This window comes from Mirounga angustirostris, unplaced genomic scaffold (assembly GCF_029215605.1).
Source record: "Mirounga angustirostris isolate CCGP_5_RB_7025 unplaced genomic scaffold, mMirAng1.0.hap1 SCAF_4, whole genome shotgun sequence".
Taxonomy (NCBI): Eukaryota; Metazoa; Chordata; class Mammalia; order Carnivora; family Phocidae; genus Mirounga; species Mirounga angustirostris.
Window position 1 is genome coordinate 75,575,165 of NW_026991712.1, and position 27,158 is coordinate 75,602,322.

Sequence of the window (27,158 nt, forward strand, 5' to 3'; positions counted from 1 at the left end):
ATTTAATGGGAGAAAACTCTGTGATATTAGAGAAAACCACTATATGGTGTATGTGTATATGTGTGTGTGTGTGTGTGTGCACATATATGGAATATTTCCCAGCTCTATCCATTGAAACAGCCTAGAAACAATGATGCCTCTTTAGCAATAAGTATACCCAGTGTCCAGATCTTTCTTTTTTTTCAAGGTTTGTTTATTTATTTATTTATTTATTTATTTGTCAGAGAGAGAGAGAGCAAGAGAGAGAGAATACAAGCAGGGGGAGTGGGAGAGGGAGAAGCAGGCTTCCCGCTGAGCAGAGAGCCCCACGTGGGGCTTGATCCCAGGACCCTGGGATCATGACCTGAGCCGAAGGCAGACACTTAACCGACTGAGCCATCCAGGAATCCCCAGGTCTTTGTTTCTATATACACATCCACTCTAAAAGAAACCAGGGCAGGGGCACCTGGGTGGCTCAGTCATTAAGTGTCTGCCTTAGGCACAGGTCATGGTTCCAGGGTCCTGGGATCGAGCCCCACATCGGGCTCCCTGCTCGGCGGGAAGCCTGCTTCTCCCTCTCCCACTCCCCTTGCTGTGTTCCCTGTCTCGCAGTGTCTCTCTCTCTGTCAAATAAATAAATAAAATCTTAAAAAAAGAAAGAAACCAAGGCTCCTTGAAGAAATGGCTGGTTCCAGATCTGGGCAGAGAAAGCATGTGAGCCTGGAGCATCAGGCTGCGTCAGACAACAAAGAAAGACTCAAATATGACAAGGGCATTTCAATAGACAGAGGATCCAGCTCAAAGGGGTTCTCACTGCACAAACTTGGGAGTACTTGAACATCAGAAAATAATGATCGTGATGGACTATAACACATTGAATTTAAGCAGAAAAATCCATAGATTATAATAATCATAGAAATACTCCCAAAGAAATGAAGGGGAAAGAGAGAGAGCTCTTCTGTGCAGAAGAATTCTATTAACAAATGTAAAAGTAATGACAATTAGAAAAGCCCCATTTGCACCCCCTGTCATAATCACTGATTCAGGCAATAATCATTAATGGATGAAAAAACCACTAGGTTAATATCATAGGGGTATAGGTTATTCCAAAGTCTAAAAAGCCCCTACAGATTATCTTTATGATGGGGGATTGGCAGTGACAACATTAAGGGAACAAACTCAGCCTTAGCAGGAGAGCATGACACTGGATGCTTCCTGGTGTGGTACACCTGTCAAGAATTCTTGCCAGAAATGTTTAACCCTGAATTTAGTCATGAAGAAGCAACGAAACAAATAAAAAAATCCAGAATATGGGATGTTCTACAGGACAACTAGGACAACTAGTCTAGACTCTTCAAAAAAATTCAATGTAATGAAAAACCACAGGAGAGTAAATTGTTCTAATTAAAAGATACTGGTCATGTGTGTATTTCACATTATTTGAGAATGTTAGAATCTGTTACAGAGATGAGAAAGCAAATAAGGTGGGTAAAGAAATTAAGCGTAGAAGCAAGTGGTTTGAGACATGGGCAGAATTCCTAAGATGTTCTAAGGATAGCCCAACTAGATAAAATACAACCTAAATGTGCCAAATGTAGAAAGAAAGAAATGGGAAAATCCAGAAGGTACTAGATATTCATTCTCTATAAAACATACAGAAGGAATATATTGGGCATTCCATATTCATGATGTCTTAAAATCAACTATTCACTGATGATATTCATCTTGTAGCCCCTCATCAGGCAAATTGGGCAGCCTTAGCTCTGGCACCCTGTGCCTTTCCCACTGAACAAGTGTGTGTCTAGGCCCCCAAAATCTCCCACTGCTGGGCCCATTGGCTCAGACCCCATCCCTGGCCCATAGAACCACAACATCAGCCAGGAAGGCAAAGCCACAGAGAGACAGGACATATGCGCGGTCTGTGTCCCTTGCTGCTTACTATATGTTTTTGGTTTTGTTTTAAGATTTTATTTATTTAGTTAGTTAGTTAGCTAGTTATTTGTCAGAGAGAGAGAGTGTGCACGCACAAGCAGGAGGACCAAGCAGTGGAACCGTCATGTAGAGGGAGAAGCAGACTCCCTGCTGAGCAAGGAGCCTGATGCAGGGATCGATCGCAGGACCCCGGGATCATGACCTGAGCCTAAGGCAGACTCTTAACCGACTAAGCCACCCAGGCACCCCCTGCTATATGTTTTAATTGATTAAACCATATGACTCAAGTATCTCAATTTGGCTGTGAGCATTTACGTTGTGTGAGCAGGGAGAGCTTGGCTGGTGGTGTAAGTGGACGACCCTATCACACTGAGTAAATTTCCCACACACCCGTGACTCAAGGGCAAGTACAGCCAACTGTAACATGGAAATTGGAAAAATAACAGCTTTAAAAGACATATCGGGGGCACCTGGCTGGCTTAGTCCAGAGAACATGTGACTCTTCATCTCAGAGTCGTGAGTTTGAGCCCTATGTTGGGCATAGAGATTACTTAAATAAAGACATTTTGAAGACAAGCAGAGCATTTGAAATATGGACCATATATCAGATTGTATTACTGAATGAATGTTTCTTGGGTGCAATAATGATATCGGGATTTGTAGGCCTTATCCCTGGCAGATGAATGCTCATGTATTTAGGAGCATGGAAGACAGGGAGGGAAAGCAAATGTGGCAGAATCTTAACTGGTGAATCTGGATAAAGGGTGTACTGGTGCTTGTCTTTTCATAAAACTCTTGTGTAATTTACAATTTTCAAAATTAATTTTTAAAAACTGTCATGAATTAAGCTCAAGGTCTATTCATGTACTTCCAGCATTCTACCCATTGGTTCGGTCCAGTTAGGTGGACAGCACACATTTCTCTCCCTTCCTCCTTTCTTGTCCTTCATAGAAAGTGAAAGTAAGGCAATGTCTATGTTGTTGAGATTATTCTAAATATAATCTTTATGTAAAAATTCATAGCTTTGTTTTCTTACTAACTCTTCATCAGAAATTTCCCATGGTTTGGAATATCAATTTATTTCTTTGCCAAAGTTAAGCCTTATTATTTTGATGTTACTTGGTCATCATCATGTCTGTCGAAGTGATTGTTTTCTTTACAAAAGCATCAAATCTTGAAGTCCTTCACTGAATATGGCTAGCTGACTTTTAGTTAGTAAACGTAAAGTGAAAAATGTGTCCACAGACTACTTGAAGTGTTCATGCAAGAGGCCTAGAGACTAGAGTACTGTCCAAATTCTTTTATTTTATTGCAATATTGTGGCATTAACTACAGTATCAGTAAATGAAAATATTTAAAAATTAGGAACTTAGTATTTAGTCCCGAGACTGGGTTGGTATAGTGGTAGTTACACTGAGGGAACACCTGATAAGCGTCCTACTGTAAGAGTGACCATACACTTTCACGCAAGCCAAGCCAAAGGTTGTTAAACCCTAGCAGGAGGACATTGTATGAAAATGCAATGCTAACAGCTCAGGGCACATCCTTTGTTCCACCCCAGCTGTATCTCAGCTGAGAAACCTACAGAGGAATCAGATAGCCATGGAAATGAGATCAAGTGCACAATAGCTGTGAAGATAAGAAAAGTTCAGAGGAGGCAGACATCAGAGAGAAGGAGTGATGATTCTTCTGGCATTTTCTAGCTTTGGAGAGATGGGAGAGATGACTATAGGGGAGGCTGTTTATAGGTTCAAACAGAAATTCACTATAGGAAGACAGTCTTTAGTAACCTCAAGTGATTCAGGAGATGCTAACAATGGGAGAGTTTTCAAGTTTTCATCTGGTTTAAATTTAATGACTTTATTTTTTTAAAAGGTGCTTACTTGCAAGGGCACCTGGGTGGCTCAGTCCGTTAAGTGTCCAACTCTTGATTTCGGCTCAGGTCATGATCTCAGGGTCGTGGGATTGAGCCTCAGGGTCATGGGATTGAGGCCCGTGTAGGGCTTTGCTCTGCACTCAGTGCAGTCTCACTGAGATTCTCTTTCCTTCTCCCTCTGTCCCTCCCCTCACTCGTCTGTGCACGTGCATGCACTCTCTCTAATAAATAGAACAAAAGTCAAACGGAAGAGCAAGATAAGCTGTGAAAAGTCCGTTTCTTTTCTTCTTCCACCTGCCCAACTACACAGTACTTCCCAGAGGAATGCCTGCATCTAAGAGGTGGAAAGATAAAAGTATGTATACATTTTTGTGAGTCCTTATCAAAGTTGAAGAAATTGTCCATATAAATCCTGTCCCTCTTCTTCTCCCTAAGACTCCCTCTCCCTCCCTAGGACTCTCTCCTGAAGGCCACTTCTTCCTCCCCTTCCCCACTCCCAACACCTACTCTAGACAGTGTATCTTACCCAAAGAGAAGTGCTCCCGGCTCTCTAGTGTACTAGAGCCAAGAATAATATTGACGTGGGGCACCTGGGTGGCTCAGTCAATTAAACATCTGCCTTCTGCCTTCTGCCTTCAGCTCAGGTCATGAAGCCAGGGTCCTGGGATTGAGCACCACATTGGGCTCCTGCTCAGCAGGGAGTCTGCTTCTCCCTCTGCCTTGGTTCATGTGCTCTCTCTCCCAAATAAATAAATATTTTTTTAAAAATGTTGAGGTCCACTGAGTTAAATTCACCAAGGTGCCATTGTTTGTTGAAGTAAGAAAGGGGTCATGAATAATGTACACAACACATAATGACATACAAAATTACTCATTTCTTCATCTGGGCCCAAATCAACTTGTTCATGTAAAGAGAATAAGACTGAAAACTGTAAACCCTATAAAAAGGCCTGGAAGAGCTGAGAACAGTTACTCTCTTGTTAAGAGCCTCCCGAACCTTTGGGCCATCAAAAAGCAAGTATTCGTGATATTTTCCCCATTCCTTGTTCTGTATGCATCTGCTGTTGCCATTCACAAATGTTAGTTAGATGTTGCTAATCCATATCTATGTTTTAAAATTGCAACCCGATCGGGTCGAGGCTCAGCAGCATGGGTGATTAAAGAATTCACCCGAGGCAGAACAAAAGAGATAGAAGTTTATTGAATATCTTGCAAAGGAGCTGCGGGAAGGACAGCAAACGAGAGATTGTCTGCCATGAGCAGTGGGGGGGGGCTGCAGTTAAGGGGCAAGGTGAGGAGGTATGAGAACCTATGGCATTTTCCTTTTTTGGTAGCTGTGCCTGGCTGTAGGTAACCCATTGGCCAGCTACAGTTTATGGCTGTTTTGACCTGGGTCGCCTAAGGGGTCTATGTGCATTCCGCCCAGGGTCACTGGGGCCTTCCACCTTACTCAGGTGTCCATTGCTCAAGCTGGTGGCCTTAAAGGAACCTCTATGTTAACAAGCAAACCTCTTGTTATTGGAACATCTTTGGTACAAATAGATAATCAAAATTGTCCAGCTCTTTCTGTACCACCATACAGTGCACATAAATGTCCTGGCTGATGCTCTCAGGAGCACCAAAAATGCCAGAAAGGTTCGTATTAGGTCGTGCTCCAACGTCACCGTCCAGATTTCAGCTGTGATCATGAAGCATGGTTCCATGGGCGAATTTAAAATCACTGATGATCACAGAGCTGGGAAAATTGCTGTGAACATCACAGGCAGGCTAAACAAGTGTGGAAGGATCAGCCCCAGGTTGGATGTGCAATCGAAAATTCTAGAAAAATGGCAGGATAACCTGTTCCTGTCCCATTACTTTGGTTTCATGTACCGAGCATCTCAGCTAATATCATGGACTGTGAAGAATACAAAAATACGCAGGAGGGAAAATCCTGGGATTCTTTTTCTAGGGATGTGAAAATACATATGTGAAAATAAAATGCTTCCATGGAAAAGAAGCAAAATTGTTCAGTATAAACAACACCTCCCACCCTGATCACCACACTTGCTCACAGCACATCTTTTACAAAAATGCCTGTGCAAAGAGAAGTCAACCAAGCTGCCATATTCCAGGCACTTGGGCAAAATGTTTTGAGGAATATAGAAAATAATATTTTCCCAGGCTCATACTCCCCTTGACATTAAAAACTTTCAATATTTCAAGGAAATTATATCTCATCTCTTCCTCATCTATTTTCCCCCTGAAATCCATTGTCTTATTAAACTGCAATGCCCAGTGGATCTTCATTAGTGTTCTAAGGCTGCATGGTCCACTAAGATAGACACTAGCTTATCTTATACATGGCTATTTAAATGTAAACTAAAGTTATTTATTTATTATTTGTTAAATAATAAATAGTTAAAATAATAAATAATTAAAATCAATTACGTGGCTATTTAAATTTAAATTAATTAAAATTTCAGAATATTTAAAATTCCGTTCCTCCATCATGCTGGGCAGATTAAAAGTGCAGAAGCCATATGTGTCCAGTGGCTGCATATTCCACAACACAGATGTCCATCATCGCGGAAGGCACTATGAAACAGCACTACTCAAAAGGCACTCTTTATTTTTCCTTCTTCTTTTAATCAGGAAGTTACAGCTTGGCCTAAACTAAGTGAATTTTCAAAAAAGCTAGAGGTTACCAGCTAGTTTAAACTGCATATTCAGTCCCAAAATCTAAAGGAACATAATTCCAAACATCAGTTACCAAAGCAAATGAAAAAAATAAACCAACACATGACTTATCCATCCTTTTCTGCTGGTTGAACACCAAGTCATTTTTTTTTAAGATTCAGATGTCCTAGGGGCACCTGGCTGGCTCAGTCAGTAAAGCATGCAACTCTTGATCTCAGGGCTGTGAGTTCAAGCCCCACCTTGGGTGTAGAAATGACTTAAAAATAAAACCTTAAAAAAAAAAAATTCATCTGCCCTAGAAAGCCTTTCCTGACTCAGTTCAATCCCCCGGGATCTTCAAGGAAATGACCACTATCTCTCTCACTGATTCCTATATATGGGTCCAGCAAGGATCCCAAATTTAAAAAAGAAAAATTTATTCTACGTAACTGTCTCTACCTTTGTTTCTAAGATCTTTAAAAACAGGCACCTGATCCCATTGGTCATTATAACCCCAGCCCACATTACCCAGTAGGGGCATAATAAAAAAAGTAAACCAAAAACTGACTACATTGGTGCCTGGGTGGCACAGCTGGTTAACCGTCTGTCTGACTCTTGGTGTCAGCTCAGGTCATGATCTCAGGGTCATGAGATTGAGCCCCACATGGGGCTCTGCAATCAGCATGGAATCTGCTTCAGATTCTCTTTCCCTCTCCCTCTGCCCCTCCTGCTCTTGCTCTCTTTCTCTCTCCACAGTAAATAAATATTTTTTAAAAAAATAAATAATGAATAAATAAATAAAATTTATAAACTGACTACATCAGTTACTGAGCACCTGTGTGTGCCAGATTCCAGAGCCCTGCCTCGTTACAGTAATCCAGTCCCACCCTCCACAAGCTCATTATCGGGCATTGATTTCCTTAATCTGATTTAAAGTGTTATATGAACCCATTTAGTCAGACTCTGCTCTGCCAGAGGAAGAAAGAGCATTCCAAAAATTAAAGTTGTTAAAATTAATAAGTCCAAAAATAACCAAAGTCTGACAAACTGTCACGGCCATGAGGAGCCTTAGAGACATGACAACTAAGTATAACGTGGAATCCTGGAACAGAATAACAGAATAAGGATGTCAAATAAAAAATAAGGAAATCTGAATGAAGTACTGAATTTAGTGAATGATAATGTATCGATACCAACTCACTCACTGTGACAAATGGACACTAATGGTAAGATGTTGACATGGGGGAAGTTGGTTATGGGGTATATATGAACCCTCTGTGCTATGTTCACAACACTGCTGTAAACCTAAATACCATTTCATTCTCACAAGGAAATATTCTGACACAGATTGAGGTTAATCCATAAAATTCATAGAGTTGGACGTTACCTCTAACAAGCTCTTGTGCTGGGGCGCCTGGGAGGCTCAGTCGTTAAGCGTCTGCCTTCAGCTCAGGTCATGAGCCCAGGGTGCTGGGATCGCACCCCGCATTGGGCTCCCTGCTCAGCGGGCACCCTGCTTCTTTCTCCCTCTCCCTCTCCCTCTGTGTGGTCTCTCTTTTTTTTTTTCTCTCTCTCTCTCTCTCTCTCCCCCCGCCCCGCCCCTCAAATAAATAAATCAATCTAAAAAAAATTTTTTTTAAATGGTCTTTGTTCTCTGAAAGGAAATTATTTTCTTGGTTTTCTTTTTTAACATTTTCTCTTTTTCAACAATTTACAAGAGGTACGGAAAATTCAATATATGAAAATATGAGGAGTGTTGAAGTAAGTAACGAATGGACAGAATTACAGTAAAGTTGGTGGAGTTGGTGAGGTCTTGGCATCATCTGGGTCATGCTTCTTACACTTGAAGGTGTGAGCAAGTCCCCTGAGAAGCTTGGGAAAAGTCCACTGTGATCCAGTGGGGCCGGGGTGGAGCCTGAGAGTCTAACAAGCTGCCTGGTAATGCTGCTGCCGCTGGTTCTCAGACCACGGATCAAGGCAAAGAGGAATTTTCAAGCCAGACTCCCACCTTCATCCGCAGGCTGGGACTTGCTTTCTCGACACACTGTCCACTGTCTGCCCCTGGGAACCCATGCCAGCTTATTGGTTGGTTCCCCCTCCCCCAGGGTACAAAGCTGAACACGCCTTGCCACACATTTGCGTGCACGCACACACATGCAGACACGCACACACATTTTCCTTTCGCTGTTTTCTTGCCTGGTGCGCCCTCAACATGAATCTGTGTTAGGTACCAGTGCTGGAATGACAACCGTCAAAGAGACCTTCCACAAAAAGCCCACCATCTAGCGAGAGATCCGTTGTTTAAATGTCCAGTTGCAATACAGTCTGCTAAGTAATGCAATCGATAAGCAGCGGTGCTAGAAGAAAATGTAAAAAAAAAAAAAATATGGCCCTTACATTTAGGAGACAGACTGCTCATCTATGTCGGACATCACTGGCACTATTCATGGTGCCGATAGTTGGGTAGCGAGCACATCTAGAATTACCTTGCATTGCCCAAGTCACGTGTGTATAGTGAATGTTACACAGTATACCATGCTGGTCTACTTTAATTGAATTCAGTAAAGATATGAATACTTTGTTTGGCTGGCATATATTAAATTATTATACAAACGGGGGATAATGTCCCTTCTCAAGGGACATTTGTGGGTCAGAGAGGTCCCCAAAGAAGTTGGCATCAAAGCTGAGACTCCATTAGCGGACGCCTGGGTGGCTCAGTCAATTAAGACACTGCCTTAAGCCTGAGTCATGATCCCTGGGTCCTGGGATCGAGTCCCACATCGGGCTCCTTGCTCAGCAGGGAGTCTGCTTCTCCCTCTCCTCCCCACTCGTGCTCTCTCTCACACACAAATAAATAAATAAAATATTTTTTTTTTAAAAAGCTGAGACTCCATTAGTTGAGAAGCCCTCTGACCTTGGCCACTGGAGGAAGAGCACTATGAAGAAAAGGATCGGCTACTGTAACGTCTGGAGTCAGACATGGGGCGACCTGCAGGAACACGTGCATTTCAGTGCTGCTGGGACATATAGTCTGACGGGAGGGTGAGTCAGTGGCCAGGCCTCGAAGCAGAGAGGACAAAACCCCAGGTCTTATCCCATCTGTCCCACATTTTTACTGATCAGCTCAGTTTATAGTTATTTCTTCTTCTACTAAATTCTATCACATCAATGAACTTTACTGCTCATCATATGTTACCTTGATTCAGGGACTTGTGCAAATGTCTCCTTTAGATGAAAACCCCTTAGAAAAAAGGACAACTGGATCTTTCTTTGTAACATTGTCACACTGTCTTTCATGGATGTGGTGCTCAGTTAATATTTCTTGGACGAATCAGTAAGACAATTAGAGAGGCAATATTTTCACAATTAAACCAGGCCATGCTCACAATATTCACCTGTTGCTCTGAGCATCTGAAATCAGACTAAGTTGATCTTGTCTTTTATTCTTTAAAACATCTCACACTTATTTCCAATGCTCAGCACAGCCTGAACATGTATTGACTGATTTTCTCAAATCCTTTCTGTGTTTTCAATAACACTGCTTTAAGGGGCACCTGGGTGGCTCAGTCGTTCAGCGTCTGCCTTCAGCTGAGGTCATGGTCCCAGGGTCCTGGGATCGAGCCCCACATCGGGCTCCCTGCTCAGCGGGAAGCCTGCTTCTCCCTCTCCCACTGCCCCTGCTGTGTTTCCTCTCTCACTGTGTCTCTCTCTGTCGAATAAATAAAATCTTTAAAAAAAAATTTTTTTTTTCAAATAATAAAAAAACAATACTGCTTTAAGCAGTAGGTCTTTCAAGTGCATAGTTACTTCCTGTTCCGCCACGTGATCTCTTGATGAGTTCTACCAGAGCATTCCGGGCAGGTTCCTAACCTTCCAGGTTGCAATGTTGTCTAAATTGCATCTTCCAGCCTGGGCCTCACCCAGCAGGGTAAGAGCACCTGGTGGGCCCAGAGAAGGTTACACGTTCCCATTGCTCCCCTTCCCTCTCCTGCAGGCTTGCCCCAGCCTCTCTCCTTCATACCTGCTCCATGAAAGGGCAGCAGAATTTATTTGCCCACCTTCCTCTTCCTGCTCCCCACAACCTTTGAAAGCTCTACACTGTGACCCCAGATGATCTGTCTCTGGGTCAGCCAAATCCCAGCTCCTAGTAGAACCAGCTTCCAGTGGAACTATGTAAAGGAATCTCAAAACCCTGCACCAGGGTCCTATTGTTCACAACTGTTCTATTAACAGGATATTTTGAAACCAAATGTGTCGCGCTGTTTTTGTAAGTGGTGCTAACTATGTACCATATGCTGTTTTAAGCACTTCTGAAATGGAACTAATTAATCTTCCCTAAAGAACTTACTCTTTGGGGTGCCTGGGTGGCTCAGTCGGTTAAGCATCCAGCTCTTGATTTCTGCTCAGGTCATGATCTCAGGGTTGTGGAATCAAGCCCCACTTTGGGCTCCGTGCTCAGCAGGGAGTCTGCTTGAGATTCTGACTCTCCCTCTCCCTCTGCTCCTCCCCACCCTGTGCACTCTCTCACACTCTCACGTGTGCTCTCTTTCTCTACAAAATAAATAAATATATCTTTAAAAAAAAAAAAGAAGAATATGCTGTTCTTACACTCTCCTTTTTACAGGGAAGGAAATAAAATCACAGAGCTGGATCTAGTTTTGAACCACCGACTATACTACCTCTTGCTTTTGCTTACAAAGTTTTTTGTTTCAAAAAATGGCTTTTATAAACATTCATCTCCTCTCTTTCCTAAAATCCCGCCAAAATGACAGTAGAGGAATTATAAAATTATAAAAAGAAGGAAGAGGAGACAACAGCAGTTAAGAAATGTCAGCCAATTGTGCAGATACAATGAGGAGAAGGTGTGGTAACTGACTTAGCAGGCCAGTTCATCCTGGGGAACTCCTCATGGAAGGCAAGGAGAAGATGCCATTCAAAACAGGAAACTGTATGAAATTCTGGATGCAGAACACCCAGACCCTAGGTCTGCCTCACATCATCCCACAGCAGGTAGCTCCTTCCCACTCTCCCCTCCAAAACCAGAGCCAGGGGAGGGCAGGACTAGGCTGTACCCACATGGCGTGCCTGGTGCAGGTCCACATGTGGGCCTTTGGGTTCTAGCCTTTTGCTCTGCTCACAGATACCAGCAGCCATGCTTATGGCCACCTCTCCCTCCACCCCCTCATCAAGTAGAGATTAGAGTATAATAATTATTCTCCAGTGAAATTCCAAGAGAACATATGTCCAGATAGTGACATTTGGGAGTACACAAATGAAAGGATTGCCCCCTATTTCTTAGCAGTGTAGCTCATGAGGCTACAAGCCCTTACAATATAGCAGGGCTTCCCACCAGCTCTTAGCTATGAAGGGACAGCTGAAGATCACCATACATTTGAAGAAATCCTTGTACATGGAAATGACAACAGCAGTTAGAAATCTGAAAGAAGGCCCACCTGGGTGGCTCAGTCGGTTAAGCATCTGCCTTCGGTTCAGGTCATGATCCCAGGGTCCTAGGATTGAGCCCCGCATCAGGCTCTCTGTTCAGCAGGGAACCTGCTTCTCCCTCTCCCTCTGCCTGCTCCTCTACCTACTTGTGATCTCTCTCTGTGTCAAATAAATAAATAAATAAAATCTTTTTTAAAAATCTGAAATAAAACAGGTGGCACACCCAAATCTGGAAATTTAAGGATAATTTAATGGAGGGACAGCTGACAAAAATAAGCAGTGCTCAGGGTGGATAAATATGAAGGATGGGCTGCCCAAATCTGGAGAATGTAGTTGTACAGAGAGTCTATTCGCCCAGAACTGTGGCCTTTGGTAGGAGAATCTTGGAGGGTTTGGGGAGTGGTTGCTTGGGGGAGCCAATACTCCAAATTCATTCTCTTCTGTCCAGCTTTCCCATAGGCCAAGCCCATACAGAATCTAAAGGGCACAGGAGCCTGTTGATACAGCCTCTACGGCAAAAAGCAGAGGGATGGATTTGAGTGACCTTGAGTATAGCTTGGTGGGGCCAAGGGAAAATATTTGTCACCAAGATGGAAACAAAGAGAAGAGAGAGAGGTGAATAGGAAAGAAGCAAAGACAATGCAGAGAATAGAAGTCATAATATCCTCAAAGGAAGAAAAGAATATATATATACACACACATATATTTAAGATTTATTTCTTTATTTCAGAGAAAGAGAGAGCACAAGGAGGGGGAAAGGCAGAGGGAGAGAGGAAGCAGACTCCCTGCTGATCAGGGAGCCTGATGGATGTGGGGCTCAATCCCACAACTCTAAGGTCATAACCCGGAACTGAAACCAAGAGTTGAACACAACAGACTGAGCCAACCAGTGTCCCAAGATTATATATTAAGAAGAGAATATATATCTTAAAAGATTAAAGAAGAAAGAGACCATGGATAGCACAATATTAGAACTAAAATTTAAAAAATCCAATGGAATGTTGGAAGTTAAAATCAAATAAATATCCAGAAAGTAGAATAAGAATGAGAACATATAGAAAGTAGGAAATAAATAAGATAATTAGTGGATCGGGGCACCTGGGTGGCACAGCTGGCTAAGTAACCGATTTTGGCTCAGGTGATGATCTCAGGGTCCTGGGATTGAACCCCATGTCAGGCTCCCTGACCAATGGGGATTCTGCTTCAGGATTCTCTCCCTCTCCCATCTCCCTTCAGCTTGCTCACACTCTTTCTCTCTCTCTAAAATAAATAAATAAATCTTTTAAAAAAAAAAGAATTAATGGATCAATCCAGATGTTATAACTTAAAATCTGATAAGTTGTACTCCAGAAAAAAAAACATAAACAGAGAAAAAGGGGTAATCAAAAAAATAATGCCAGAAGAATTTCTTTAATGAGTTAGTAGCTTGAAAGGGCCCACCACATACCCACCACAATTAATTTTTTAAATTCATGCAAAGGCATATCATTGAAAATTTTGTTCCTTAAATGTAAAGGGAAGACAGAGAGGTAAACCCAGTAACAATTCAAGGAAAAGGAATGTGAATGTCATCAGATTCTCAACAACAAAGCTGTGTGTTACACAACGTCAAAATTCCAATAGGTTTCACCTGGGTGGTTCAGATGGTTAAGCGTCTGCCTTCAGCTCAGGTCATGATCCTAGGGTCCTGGGATTGAGCCCCGCATCGGGCTTCCTGCTCAGTGCAGAGCCTGCTTCTCCCTCTCCCTCTGCCATTCCCTCCACTTGTACTCTCTGGCTCTATCTGTCTGTCAGATATATAAAATAAAAATCTTTTTAAAAAAAATTCCATTAGAACTCTATAATCAGCCAAATTATAAATCAAATGTGAAGATAGAATAAAAACCTTTGCAGACATGCAAAGACCACAGAAATAGAGCTCTCAGAAAACCTAGATGACCTTGAGTCTGGTGATGACTCTTCAGATACAAGACCAAAGGCACAATCCATGAAAGAAATAATGGATAAGCTGGGCTTCATTAAAATTCTAAACATCTGCTATGCCAAAGGCAATGTCAATAGATGAAGAGACAACTCAAAGACTAGTAGAAAGTAATTGCAAAAGACAAATATGATAAAGAACTACTACTCAAAACACACAAGAAACTCCTAAACTCAACAATAAAAAACAATTTGATTTAAAAAATGGGCCAAATAATCCTTATATCAGACAAATTAGATTTTAAACCAAAGACTATAATAAGAGATGAGGAAGGACACTATATCATAATTAAAGGGTCTATCCAACAAGAAGATCTAACAATTGTGAAGATCTAACAATTGTAAATATCTATGCCCCTAACATGAGAGCAGCCAATTACATAAGCCAATTAATAACAAAATCAAAGAAACACATCGACAATAATACAATAATAGTAGGGGACTTTAACAACCCCTCACTGAAATGGACAGATCATCTAAGCAAAAAATCAACAAGGAAATAAAGGCTTTAAATGACACACTGGACCAGATGGACTTCACAGATATATTCAGAACATTCCATCCAAAAGCAACAGAATACATGTTCTTCTCTAGTGCCCATGGAACATTCTCCAGAATAGATCACATCCTGGGTCATAAATCAGGTCTCAACTGGTACCAAAAGATTGGGATCATTCCGTGCATATTTTTGGACCACAGTGCTTTGAAACTAGAACTCAATCACAAGAGGAAAGGTGGAAAGAACTCAAATACATGGAGGCTAAAGAGCATCCAGTAAAGAATGAATGGGTCAACCAGGAAATTAAAGAAGAATTTAAAAAGTGCATGGAAACAAATGAAAATGAAAACACAACAGTTCAAAATCTTAGGGATGCAGCAAAGGCAGTCCTAAGAGGAAAGTACAGAGCAATACAAGCCTTTCTCAAGAAACAAGAAAGGTGTCAAATACAGAACATAACCCTACACCTAAAGGAGCTGGAGAAAGAACAGCAAATAAAGCCTAAACCCAGCAGAAGAAGAGAAATAATAAAGATCAGAGCAGAAATCAATGAAATAGAAACCAAAAGAACAGTAGAACAGGTCAATGAAAGTAGGAGCTGGTTCTTTGAAAGAATTAATAAGATTGATAACCCCCTGGCCAGATTTATCCAAAAGAAAAGAGAAATGCCCAAATAAATAAAATCATGAATGAAAGAGGAGAGATCACAACCAACACCAAAGAAATACAAACAATTATAAGAACATATTATGAGCAACTATATGCCAGCAAATTAGACAATCTGAAAGAAATGGATGCATTCGTAGAGACGTATAAAGTACCAAAACTGAACCAGGAAGAAACAGAAAGCCTGAACAGACTCATAACCACTAAGGAAATTGAGCAGTAATCAAAAATCTCCCAAAACCAAGAGCCAGGGCCAGATGGCTTTAAAGATGGCTTTAAAGAAGAATTAATACCTATTCTTCTGAAGCTGTTTCAAAGAATAGAAATGGAAGGAAAACTTCCAAACTCATTTTATGAGGCCAGCATTACCTTGATCCCAAAACCAGACAAAGACCCCATTAAAAAGGAGAACTACAGACCAATATCCCTGATGAACATGGATGCAAAAATTCTCACCAAAATCCTAGCCAATAGGATCCAACAGTACATTAAAAGGATTATTCACCACAACCAGTGGGATTTATTCCTGGGCTGCAAGGTTGGTTCAACTTCCGCAAATCAATCAATGTGATACAATACATTAATAAAAGAAAGAACAAGAACCATATGATCCTCTCAATAGATGCAGAAAAAAGCATTTGACAAAGTACAGCATCCTTCTTGATTAAAATGTTTCAGAGTGTAGGGATAGAGGGTACATACCTCAATATCATAAAAGCCATCTATGAAAAACCCACAGCAAATATCATAGTCAATGGGGAAAAACTGAGAGCTTTTCCCCTAAGGTCAGGAACATGACAGGCATGTCCACTCTCACCATTGCTGCTCAACATAGTACTAGAAGTCCTAGCCTCAGCAATAAGACAACAAAAAGAAATAAAATGCATCCGAATCAGCAAAGAAGAAGTTAAACTCTCAGTTTTTGCCAATGATATGATATTTTATGTGGAAAACCTAAAAGACTCCACCCCAAAACTGCTAGAACTCATGCAGGAATTCAGTAAAGTGGCCGGATATAAAATCAATGCACAGAAATCAGTTGCATTTCTATACACCAACAACAAGACAGAAGAAAGAGAAATTAAGAAGTCGATCCCATTTACAATTGCACCCAAAACTATAAGATACCTAGGAATAAATCTAACCAAAGAGGCAAAGAATCTGTACTCAGAAAACTATAGAATACTCATGAAAGAAATTGAGGAAGACACAAAAAAATGGAAAAACGTTCCATGCCCATGGATTGGAAGAACAAATATTGTGAAAATGTCAATGCTACCTAGAGCAATCTACACATTTAATGCAATCCTTATCAAAATACTATCAACTTTTTTCAAAGAAATGGAACAAATAATCCTAAAGTTTGTATAGAACCAGAAAAAGACCCCGAATAGCCAGAGGAATGTTGAAAAAGAAAAGCAAAGCCGGTGGCATCCCAATTCCGGACTTCAAGCTCTATTACAAAGCTGTCATCATGAAGACAGTATGGTCCTGGCACAAAAACAGACACATAGATCAATGGAACAGACTAGAGAGCCCAGAAATGGACCCTCAACTCTACGGTCTTCGACAAAGCAAGAAAGACTGTCCAATGGAAAAAAGACAGTCTCTTCAACAAATAGTGTTGGGAAAATTGGACAGCCACATGCAGAAGAATGGAACTGGACCATTTCCTTACACCACACACAAAAATAGACTCAAAATGGTTGAAAGATCTAAATGTGAGACAGGAATCCATCAAAATCCTTGAGGAGAACCTAGGCAGCAACCTCTTTGACCTTAGCCGTACTAACTTCTTCCTAGACACATCACCAAAGGCAAGGGAAGCAAGGGCAAAAATGAAGTTTTGGGACTTCATCAAGATAAAAAGCTTTTGCACACAAAGGAAACAGTCAACAAAACCAAAAGACAACTGACAGAATGGGAGAAGATATTTGCAAATGACATATCAGATAAAGGGCTAGTATCCAAAATTTATAAAGAACTTATCAAACTCAACACCCAAAGAACAAATAATCCAATCAAGAAATGGGCAGAAGACATGAACAGACATTTCTGCAAAGAAGACATCCACATGGCCAACAGACACATGAAAAAGTGCTCAACATCACTCGGTGTCAGGGAAATACAAATCAAAACCACAATGAGATACCATCTCACACCAGTCAGAATGGCTAAAATTAACAAGTCAGGAAACGACAGATGTTGGCGGGGATGCGGAGAAAGGGGAACCCTCCTACACTGTTGGTGGGAATGCAAGCTGGTGCAGCCACTCTGGAAAACCGTATGGAAGTTCCTCAAAAAATTGAAAATAGAGCTACCCTACGACCCAGCAATTGCACTACTGGGTATTTACCCCAAATATACAAATGTAGTGATCCGAAGGGGCACCTGCACCCCAATGTTTATAGCAGCAATGTCCACAATAGCCAAACTACGGAAAGAGCCTAGATGTCCATTGACAGAAGAATGGATAAAGATGTGGTATACATAAAAAGTGGAATTTTTTATGTATGAGCCATCAAAAAAATGAAAAATAAGTCAATCAGAGAAAGACAATTATCATATGATCTCACTGATAGGAATTTCAGAAACAAGACAGAGGATCATAGGGGAAGGGAGGGAAAAATGAAACAAGACAAAACCAGAGGGAGAGACAAATCATAAGAGACTTTTAATCTCAGGAAACAAACTGAGGGTCACTGGAGGGGAGGGGGGTGGGAGGAATGGGGTGGCTGGGTGATGGACATTGGGGAGGGTATGTGCTATGGTGAGCACTGTGATTGTGTAAGACTGATGAATCACAGACCTGTACAAATAATACATTATATGTTAATAAAAAAAATTTTTTTTAAATGGGCCAAAGATTCGATTAGACACCTCACCAAAGAAGATGGCAAATAAGCATAGAAAAGTTGCTCCACATCATATGTCATCAGGGAAATGCAGGCTAAACGAGATGCCACAACACAACCTATCAGAATGACTAAAATTCAGAACACTGATGAGGATGTGGAGCAATGGGAATTCTCATCCATTGTTGGTGGGAATGCAAAATAGTACAGTCACTTTGGAAGATTTCTCACAAAAATCTGGCAGTTTGACAATTTCTTACTAAACTAAACATACTGTTTGCCTATTATCCAGCAATCGTGCTCCTTGATACTTACCCAAAGGAGTTGAAAACATCTGTCCATGAACGTGGATATTTGTAGCAGCTGTATTCATAATTGCCAAAACTTGGCAGCAACCAAGATGTCCTTCAGTAGGTGAATGGATAAACAAATGGTGGTACATCCAGACAGTGGAATATTATTCAGAACTAAAAAGAAATGAGCTATCAAGCCATGAAAAGACATAGAAGAAGCTTAAGTGCAAATTACTAAGTGAAATAAACCTATCTGAAAAGATTACATACTGTATGATTCCAACTATATGACATCTTTAAAAAGGCAAAAGTATGAGGACAGTAAAAGGATCACCGTTGCTAGAGGTTTGAGGTGGATGGCAAGGGATGAATAGGTAGAGCACAGAGAATTTTTAGGACAGTGAAAGTGCTCCATATGATATTATTTTTTTAAAAGATTTTATTTATTTATTTATTTGAGAGAGAGAGAGAGAGAGAGCACATGAGAGGGGGGAGGGTTAGAGGGAGAAGCAGACTCCCTGCATAGCAGGATGCAGGACTCGATCCTGGGACTCCAGGATCATGACCTGAGCCAAAGGCAGTCACTTAACCAAATGAGCCACCCAGGTGCCCACTCCAAATGATATTATAATGACACATACATGTCATAATATGTTATTCCCAACCCATAGAATGCATAACACCAAGAGTAAACCCTAATATAACCTATGGACTTTGGGTAATTATAATGGGCCAATGTGGGTTCATCAGCTGCAACAAATTTACCACTTTGGTGATAGAGATGGATAATGGAGAGGCTATGCATGTGTGGGGGTGGGGAAATACAAGAAATCTCAGTCCTTTCTCCTCAGTTTTGCTATAAACTTAAAACTGCTCTAAAAAATAGTCTTAATACAAAAGAGAGAGAGTTCTCATATATACCTTCTTAGGTTGCTACTGGATGGTGTGCCTCAGTAAACAAGAGAATGAACAAGAAAAAAAGGAACATGGGATCCTACCGTAATAGAAACTTATGCAGAAAACGGATTCATCAAAAAATAACATAAAAGCACGTTATTTAGAAATTTGGAGTTTCTAATTAAAAAAAAATATATCTGGAAGAGTTGAAAGAAGTGGTCTCTGAGGAGTGGAACTGGGACCACAATTTTTCAATATAACCCTCCAGGCACCATTTTAAAGCCTACTGTAGATATTTACTTTCATAAAAATTAAAATCAATAGATGATGTTTTCTTTACCACCTTGCCTATTTCTTCTATATTACCCCACTCAGAATGCCTCAGGAACACTTCCCATCCCTCCCAGAGGATTGCCATCCGGTCATTTGTTCATCAAGCTATTTCCAAATATTTTCTATCTGCCATATACTGTATTTGGGCAAAAGTATATATAAGGATGTTAGAAAATTCTCACCCATGAAGAATTTCCCATATGATTAAGAGATGAGAAATGAATGATTAAATCATAATAAGAGAGACATACTCAGTTAGATGGCACAAATTATAACTGTTACAGCAGGTAAGATATAAATCTGTGAACCGAGGCAATAAAGAAAAGCTTCAGGATAAACTGGGATCTGCAGTGGGTATTGGCATGTGGTTATGATTTGGTGAGAGAAAAACGAGTAAATATTCAAGACTAAGCTAATAGCCAAGCAAAGACAAAATCAAGAATGACTCAAAGAATTGTGAGCAAATGATGATGGAGATAAATAAATCATAAGAAGTGAGTTTAGAGGGGCACCTGGGTGGCTCAGTAGGTTAAGCGTCTGCCTTCGGCTCAGGTCATGATCTCAGGGTAGTGGGATCGAGCCCCATGTTGGGCTCCCTGCTCAACAGAGAGCCTGCTTCTCCTTCCTCCTCTGCCTGCTCATCCTATCTCTCTCATACTCTCTCAAATAAATAAATAAAATCTTAAAAAAAGAAGAAGAAGAAGAAGAAGTGAGTTTAGAAAGATGAGCCAGAACTAAACAGACAGGAGTCAGTGAACACAGGACTTCTCTTAGTGGGTAACAAGGACCCCCACCCTCAAAGGATTTTGACCCTGGTAAAATTACAGCAGTGTTTTGGGCAGACTGATCCAGGAGCTAAGCTCAAAATGGTCAGAGGGAGCAGAAAATCTTGAGGCATGCTCTCTTGAAATCACTGAAGCATAAAGTTCTAAGCGTCTGGACCAGGTGAGTTACTGGACCTCACCTTCAATGTGCTCATTCATTCTCACAACAAACATTTATGGGGCTCAGCGTGTCAGGTGGTGCACTAGCTATCGGTGCCCTGTAGACGAGTCACTGAATGTGGAGTGTAGCCTTGGGTAAGGGAGCTCCTCCCAACAGCAGGCAAATCCCAGAAAGGGACACCCAGCTGAGTGCTGTCCTCTGTCAGCGCTCCAGGAAGACAGACTTGAAGGGAAAATCTGGGCAGCACCTACCTCATCCACTACAAATGTCACCAGTTGTGAGATGGTTTCTGATATCAGACATGCTAGGATAGGAAAAAGTGTACCTCTTCAAGTCAGTTAAACACAGTATATGTGTAATCGATTCCTTTTCTGCTTACATCATTTTGAGTCAGTTTGGTGACTTGCAACAAAGAATCCTCATGGTACAGCGGAGAAAGAGGTCACAAGAAAAATGATACACCTAGTTGTGGGGTTTTTTTTTTACATTTTAATTAGTTTAAGTGTACAGTTCAGTAGTGCTAAGTATGTTCCCTTGTTGTGCAACCATCACCACCATCCATCACCAGAACATTCTCATCTTGCAAAACTGAAACTCTGTACCATTAAACAATAACTTCCCATTTCCCCCTTCCTTCAGCCCCTGGCAGCCACCATTCTACTTGCTTTCTCTATGGATTCGACTACTCTAAGTTCCTCATATAAGTAGAATCATGCTGAACTTGTCTTTTTACAACCAGCTTATTTCACTTAGCATAATGTTCTCAAGTTTCATCCATGTTGGAGCATGTGACAGGATTTCCTTCCTTGTTAAGGTTGAATAATATTCCATTGTATGGATGTATCACATTTTGTTTATCCATTCATCCACCAAAGGATATTTGGGTTGCTTCCACCTCTCAGTTATTGTGAATAGTGTTGCTATGAACATTGGTGTGCAAATATCTCTTTGAGACCATACTTTGTATTCTTTCGGATATACACCCAGAAATAAGATTGCTAAATCAAATGGTAGCTCTTTTTTTTTTTTTAAGATTTTATTTATTTATTTAAGACAGAGAGAATGAGAAAGAGAGAGCACATGAGAGGGGGGAGGGTCAGAGGCAGAAGCAGGCTCCCTGCCGAGCAGGAAGCCTGATGCGGGACTCGATCCAGGGACTCCAGGATCATGACCTGAGCCAAAGGCAGTCGCTTAACCAACTGAGCCACCCAGGCGCCCTGGTAGCTCTTTTTTAATCTTTCGAGGAACTGCCACCCTGTTTTCCATAGTGGTGGCACCATTTTACAATCTCACCAACAGTGCATAAATGTTCCAATTTATCCACATCCTCTCCAATGCTTGTTATTTTCTGTGTGTTTTTTTTTTAATATAAGTCATCCTAATTAGTATGGGGTGATATCTCATCATAGTTTTTATTTGCATTTCTCTAATGATTAATGATGTTGAGTATCATTTTATATGTTTGCTGGCCATTTGTATATTCTTTGAAAAAATATCTATTCAAGTTCTTTGCCCATTTTTTGATGGGCTATTTGATTTTTTGGTTGCTGGGTTGTAAGAGTTCTTTATATGTTCTCAATATTAACCCCTTATCAGATATATGATTTCCAAATTGTATTGTAAATTTTTCAACTTCATACTTTCTTGCTGCCTCAATGTGATAAGGCTGGTCCCTGCCACAAGTTACTTTCTTGTCCTCCCCTGTGACCTAATGATCTTAAATGCACCAGTGAAATCCCCTCATGCCTTTTGTTTGTGTACTCCATCTTGACCCCCAGTAAAGGCACTTAGCGTCCCTCAGCCCCCCACCTACTAGGTGGAACTGGCTCCCTTAACACTCCCCCCATGCGGCCTTGCATGGCATGCCTCCTGTTTCTAGGACCTGTGAATATATAAATTTTATTTTCCTGCACCTCTCCTGTGACCCTTTTAGTGGTTGAACCTGGATGACCATCTCATGAAAGAATACAAAACACATTACTTCCTTCCGTTCCACAGGCAGTCTTTCACTCTGCTAATAGTGTTCTTTGACACCCAAAAGTAAGTTTGGCATAGTTCTATTTGTCTAGTTTTGCTTTTGTTGCCTGTATTTTCATTGTCATAGCTAAGAAGTCATTGCCAAATGTAATGTCATGAAGACTTTCCCCTATGTTTTCTTCTAGGAGTTTTGTATTTTGGGGTCTTACATTTAGGTTTTTAATCTATTTTTGAGATAACTTTTTCATATAATGTAAGAAAAGGATCCAACTGCATTTTTTCACAAGTGGATATCCAGTTTTCCCAACACTATTTATTGAAGAAACTGCCCATTGAATGATCTTGGCACCCTTGTCAAAGATCATTTGAGCATATATGCAAATGTTTATTTCTGGGTTGTCTATTCTATTCCATTGGTCTATGTGTCTTTATGCCATACTGTACCATACTGTGCTTTGATTTTATACTGTGTTTTGAAATCAGAAAGTGTTAGTCTCCCAACTTTGATCTTCTTTTTCAAAATTGTTTTGGGTGTTCAGGGTCCCCTGAGATTCCATATGAATTTTAGAATTTTTTTTTCTATTTCTGCAAAAAAAAAAAAAAATGTCATTGGGATTTCAATACTATACCTACTTTTGAGCACATTGTGCTTGTGGTTTCTGTGAGGTGTCCACGTCCAGTAGGCAATTGATTTAGGACTCAGAAGGCACTAAGGATGGAATCAGTCATCTTACGTAGCATCCCTACTTTTCCAAGAAGCTTTAAATGATTGTCGCCTTCCAAAATAACAGCAGGAAAAATAAATCCCAAAGGAAAAGAAACATCTGTATTGTTGACATTTTTCTTGCATTTCTCTTCATCCATAGAGTCTATACTCAGCATTTTAAAAGTAAGATCACTTGGCTTGATTCTCCTCAAAGAGAAAAGATAAGGTTTTTCCTAAATTTGAGGGAAATCACATTCTATGAGAAAGAGAGGAGGCAGCTAACAATCATCCTTCTCCTTCTCTCTCACCTGAGTGCAGCAACCCAGCACCCACATAGAGTTTGGTGAGGTGGCTCAGGGCCCAGCAGCCAGCTTGCAGAGGCATTTCCTCAGTCCTACCTGAGCAGCACCATAGCCCTGCCACCAAAGCTCCTGCCCCGCCATTTTCAGGCGAGATAACAAAGACTCCGAACTAACCAGTGAAGTTCTCCACACTAGATACATTCAGGCTAGGATGCAAAATCCTAGGGCACACATCATAGACTTGTTCCCAACATATTCCGGGCAGGATTTTTTTATAGGACATATTTCCCAGTATTTCTAAACCATACACCAAGCACTACAAAGAAATCATTATGCCAGGTCTCTGTTCTTTTCTTTCCAAACTGTATGTCTCTCTAGAATACTAGATGGAGTAAAAAGATTTCAAGAGCTTTTTTTTTCAGGGCAGTATATTCATAAAGCTTACTTGCCATTGGTGATTAATTAATCCTTATTTTTACTCCATTTTCTATCAGCTTCCAGAGGGTGGTTAAGGGTTGGCTAAAATGTCTGCATCTCTACTCTTGCACTGGAATCAGCAAGAGTGCTTACTTAAATTCTTGGGGACCACTTCATACCTACTGAGGTCTCAGGATATGGACCAGGAATCTGTGCTATAAACAAACTCCCCAGGAGATTCTTATGCATGTGAACATTTGAGAAACACTGAACTATAGCAAATAAAAGTTTTACCCAAAGGAATTCAACTAAGAAAGTAATTATGATAATGATAGGATAATAATGATTCTTGCATAGTTTCCAGCATACAATCAGATATCCATTCACACAGTTGGGCATTTTACAAGTTTAGGGTATGCTGATTCTCCATTAGACTCTTATATCCTATTCCTGTTTAAATCTCTAAAAACATGAGGCTTATTTTTTAAGAAATGCAATCATAAAGTAAGCCTTGAGTTGTGTTACTTACTTTCTCTTTAAGACTGAATAAAATTCCCAACCCTATTTTATATCATGATTCTCACACTTGGGAAATCCTTTACACTAGCTGTTAAAATCATTAAGCCAATGTCCTCGATTTAATCTTTAAGGTTGACCAGCCAGCATTGAGTCACTGTAATCTTCTAGGTCAGACAGGAAAAGAATTGACGTCGTTACCAAATACCACTGCGTAAGCGTCTTTGAGAAAATGGCAGCCAAGTGTACACAGTTGGGTAATGAGATGTGATGGGCAACAGTCCCTGAGCAGGTGAGCTGGAAGGCCTGGCATCTGGCATTCCATCCCTAATGATGCCCTTGTGTGAGCTGTCAAGGATCCATGACACACTTTCTCTGACATAACATATCTCAGGGAGTTATCAAGATGTTTCCTCTCTCCAGAAGATCAACCAGCCTATCAGGAATGATAATTTGGCACATGCTATGCTCAAGGGACAGATGCAATAAGGGATGTTTCATACAAAGGGGCTTCCACCGTGAGCCAGCAATGTTGATCTGCAGCTAAAAACAGAGATGCATAAAAATAAACCTTCAACCTCTCACCCTGAACAATGAAGATGTTTTCCAGAAAACTGCACAGAATCTAAACAGCCTCAGAGGTCACCAGTTCCTTTCTCCAGCTTTTACTTTTTAAAAAAGGAAAAATTAAAAAGAGGATCAGCTGACCTAGTTGGTTTATCTCACTAATCTGTAACACTGACTGCCCAAGAGACAAGTATAATACAAACATGGCCAAACAGTCTTGTTGGCTTATTTCTAGCTTTCAGAAACAAACAAAAAAGTTATAATTAGCTATAATTTAATATCCTAAATTATTATGAATACTTCCGTGTCAGAGGTTAATGTTAGTATTCAACTCCATTTTAAAGAGAGATGCCAAGATAACTCAGTTCCAACCACATATTCATTCTCTCTCTCCCTCTCTCTGTCTCTCCCAGCTGTCCCCAATTCAAGTCAAAGGGAGGGAAAACTGAGATGATTATCTGGGAATGAAGAGGGAGATGCTCACATTAGTCTAAATGACCCAGGGCCTGTGCCCATGAATGCAAGCAAACCCAGGAACCAAGTGTAGCCAGAAGGGTCAAACATTGAAGACAAGGCACATTTCAGTTAATTCATGTCAAAATTAATTTTTTTTTAAATATTTTCCTCTTTTTTTAAGATTTTATTTATTTATTTGGGGTCGGGGGGACATAGAGGGAGAATGAGAGGGAGAAGCAGACTCCCAGTTGAGCAGAGAGCCTCACGTGGGGCTCGATCCCAGGACCCTGAGATCATGACCCCAGCCATAGGCAGATGCTTAACCAACTGAGCCACCCAGGTGCCCCCAAAATATTTCCCTCTTATCCCAAGGTTTTTGATCAGTAAGACAGAAAGATATGAACCGATGCTTATGCAGTGAATTATTTTACAAGGAGGGCTAAAGTTAAAGACAGAGTGTACTGCCCCCCCCGCCCCAACCTGTAAGTCCCCAGTCAGGGAAGGAAGGGCAGGAGGTCAGGCATGGAAAATCCAGAGCAATGGGGCCATTTGCTGATCCATGTTTGTATATAATGTCCCCATCACTACCATTTTCCTATCACTGTCCCCAGACCAAACCATTCTAATAAATGTCCCCAGTCCCTTCCAACTTCTAACATCCTTATTTAAATGTCTATGGTAGGAGGCAGCGGTGGATGCCTCAGAGCCGTGGGTGGTCAGCAGGATTTGACCCTCTGGAGCAAGATCACCAAGCTATTTGGTTCTGGGCTGCGTTAGCAGACCTGTCAAGGGAAGTGCGACGGCCACTGCAATAGCAGCAGCTTCTCACCTGAACCTGGACGCCCTCCGGGAAGTGCTGGAATGCCCCATCTGCGTGGAGTCCTTCACAGACGAGCGGCTGCAGCCCAAGCTCCAGCACGGTGACCATACCATCTGCCCAATGCCTGAAGAAGCTCCTGGCCAGCAGCATCAGTGGTCACTGCTGTCCCTTTTGCAGCAAGATTACCCGCACAACCTGCCTCACCCAGCTGACAGGCAACCTGACGGTGCTGAAGATCATTGACACGGGCGGGCTCCGTGAGGCTGGGGGGCTGCTCCTGTGCCGGTCCTGTGGGCGGCGGCTGCCCAGGCAATCCTGCAGGAGCTGCGCCGTGATGTCATGTGAGCCCTGCCCAGAGGCAGACCCCCAGCCCCTTGGCCACTCCGTGTCCAAGACGCAGCTGAAGAGTGGCATCAGGACACGGAGAGAAGTCGGCCAGTCTGCAGGAGCTTACGGGGGGAGCTGCAGCAGCACAAGGTGGCCTTGGAAGGGGTCTCCAAGGTCCTTCAGGCGAGGCATAAAGCAGTTCTCCAGGAGTACGCCTGAGGAACGCAGGGGCCAGGAAGAGCTGTCTTGCTCTCGCAAGTTCTTCACCGGCTCTTTGGCTGAGGTTGAGAAGTCCAACAGTCAAGTGGTAGAGGAGCAGAGTTACCTGCTTACCATGGCAGAGGTGCAGGCTGTGTCTCACTGTGACTACTTCCTGGCCAAGATCAAGCAGGCTGATGTAGCGCTACTGGAGGAGACCGCTGATGAGGAGGAGCCCGAGCTCATGGCCAGCCTGCCCTGGGAGCTTACCCCACAGGCCAGTTTGCCGTAACTGACATGGAAGGTGGAAAGCTCTGGTGCTTCACTGTTAACCGAGGAGCAGGGGTGGTCAAATACAGCTACCTGTGTCTTGCCATGAGGCCCAAGTTTGTCACCTGTGATGCTGAGGGCTCTGTCGACTTCACCCAGGGCTTGGGCCTCAGTCTGGAGAATCGGCAGAATGAGCACCACCTGGAGCGTGGCTTCTCCATTAGCTCTGTGGGCACCGATGGGC

At 41.7% G+C, this 27,158-nt stretch overlaps 1 pseudogene; it reads left to right on the top strand.

The window, feature by feature from the left end:
• Positions 1-9,383: 9,383 nt before the first annotated feature.
• LOC123860229 (E3 ubiquitin-protein ligase TRIM32-like) lies at positions 9,384-26,936 on the top strand (annotated as a pseudogene).
• Positions 26,937-27,158: the final 222 nt, after the last annotated feature.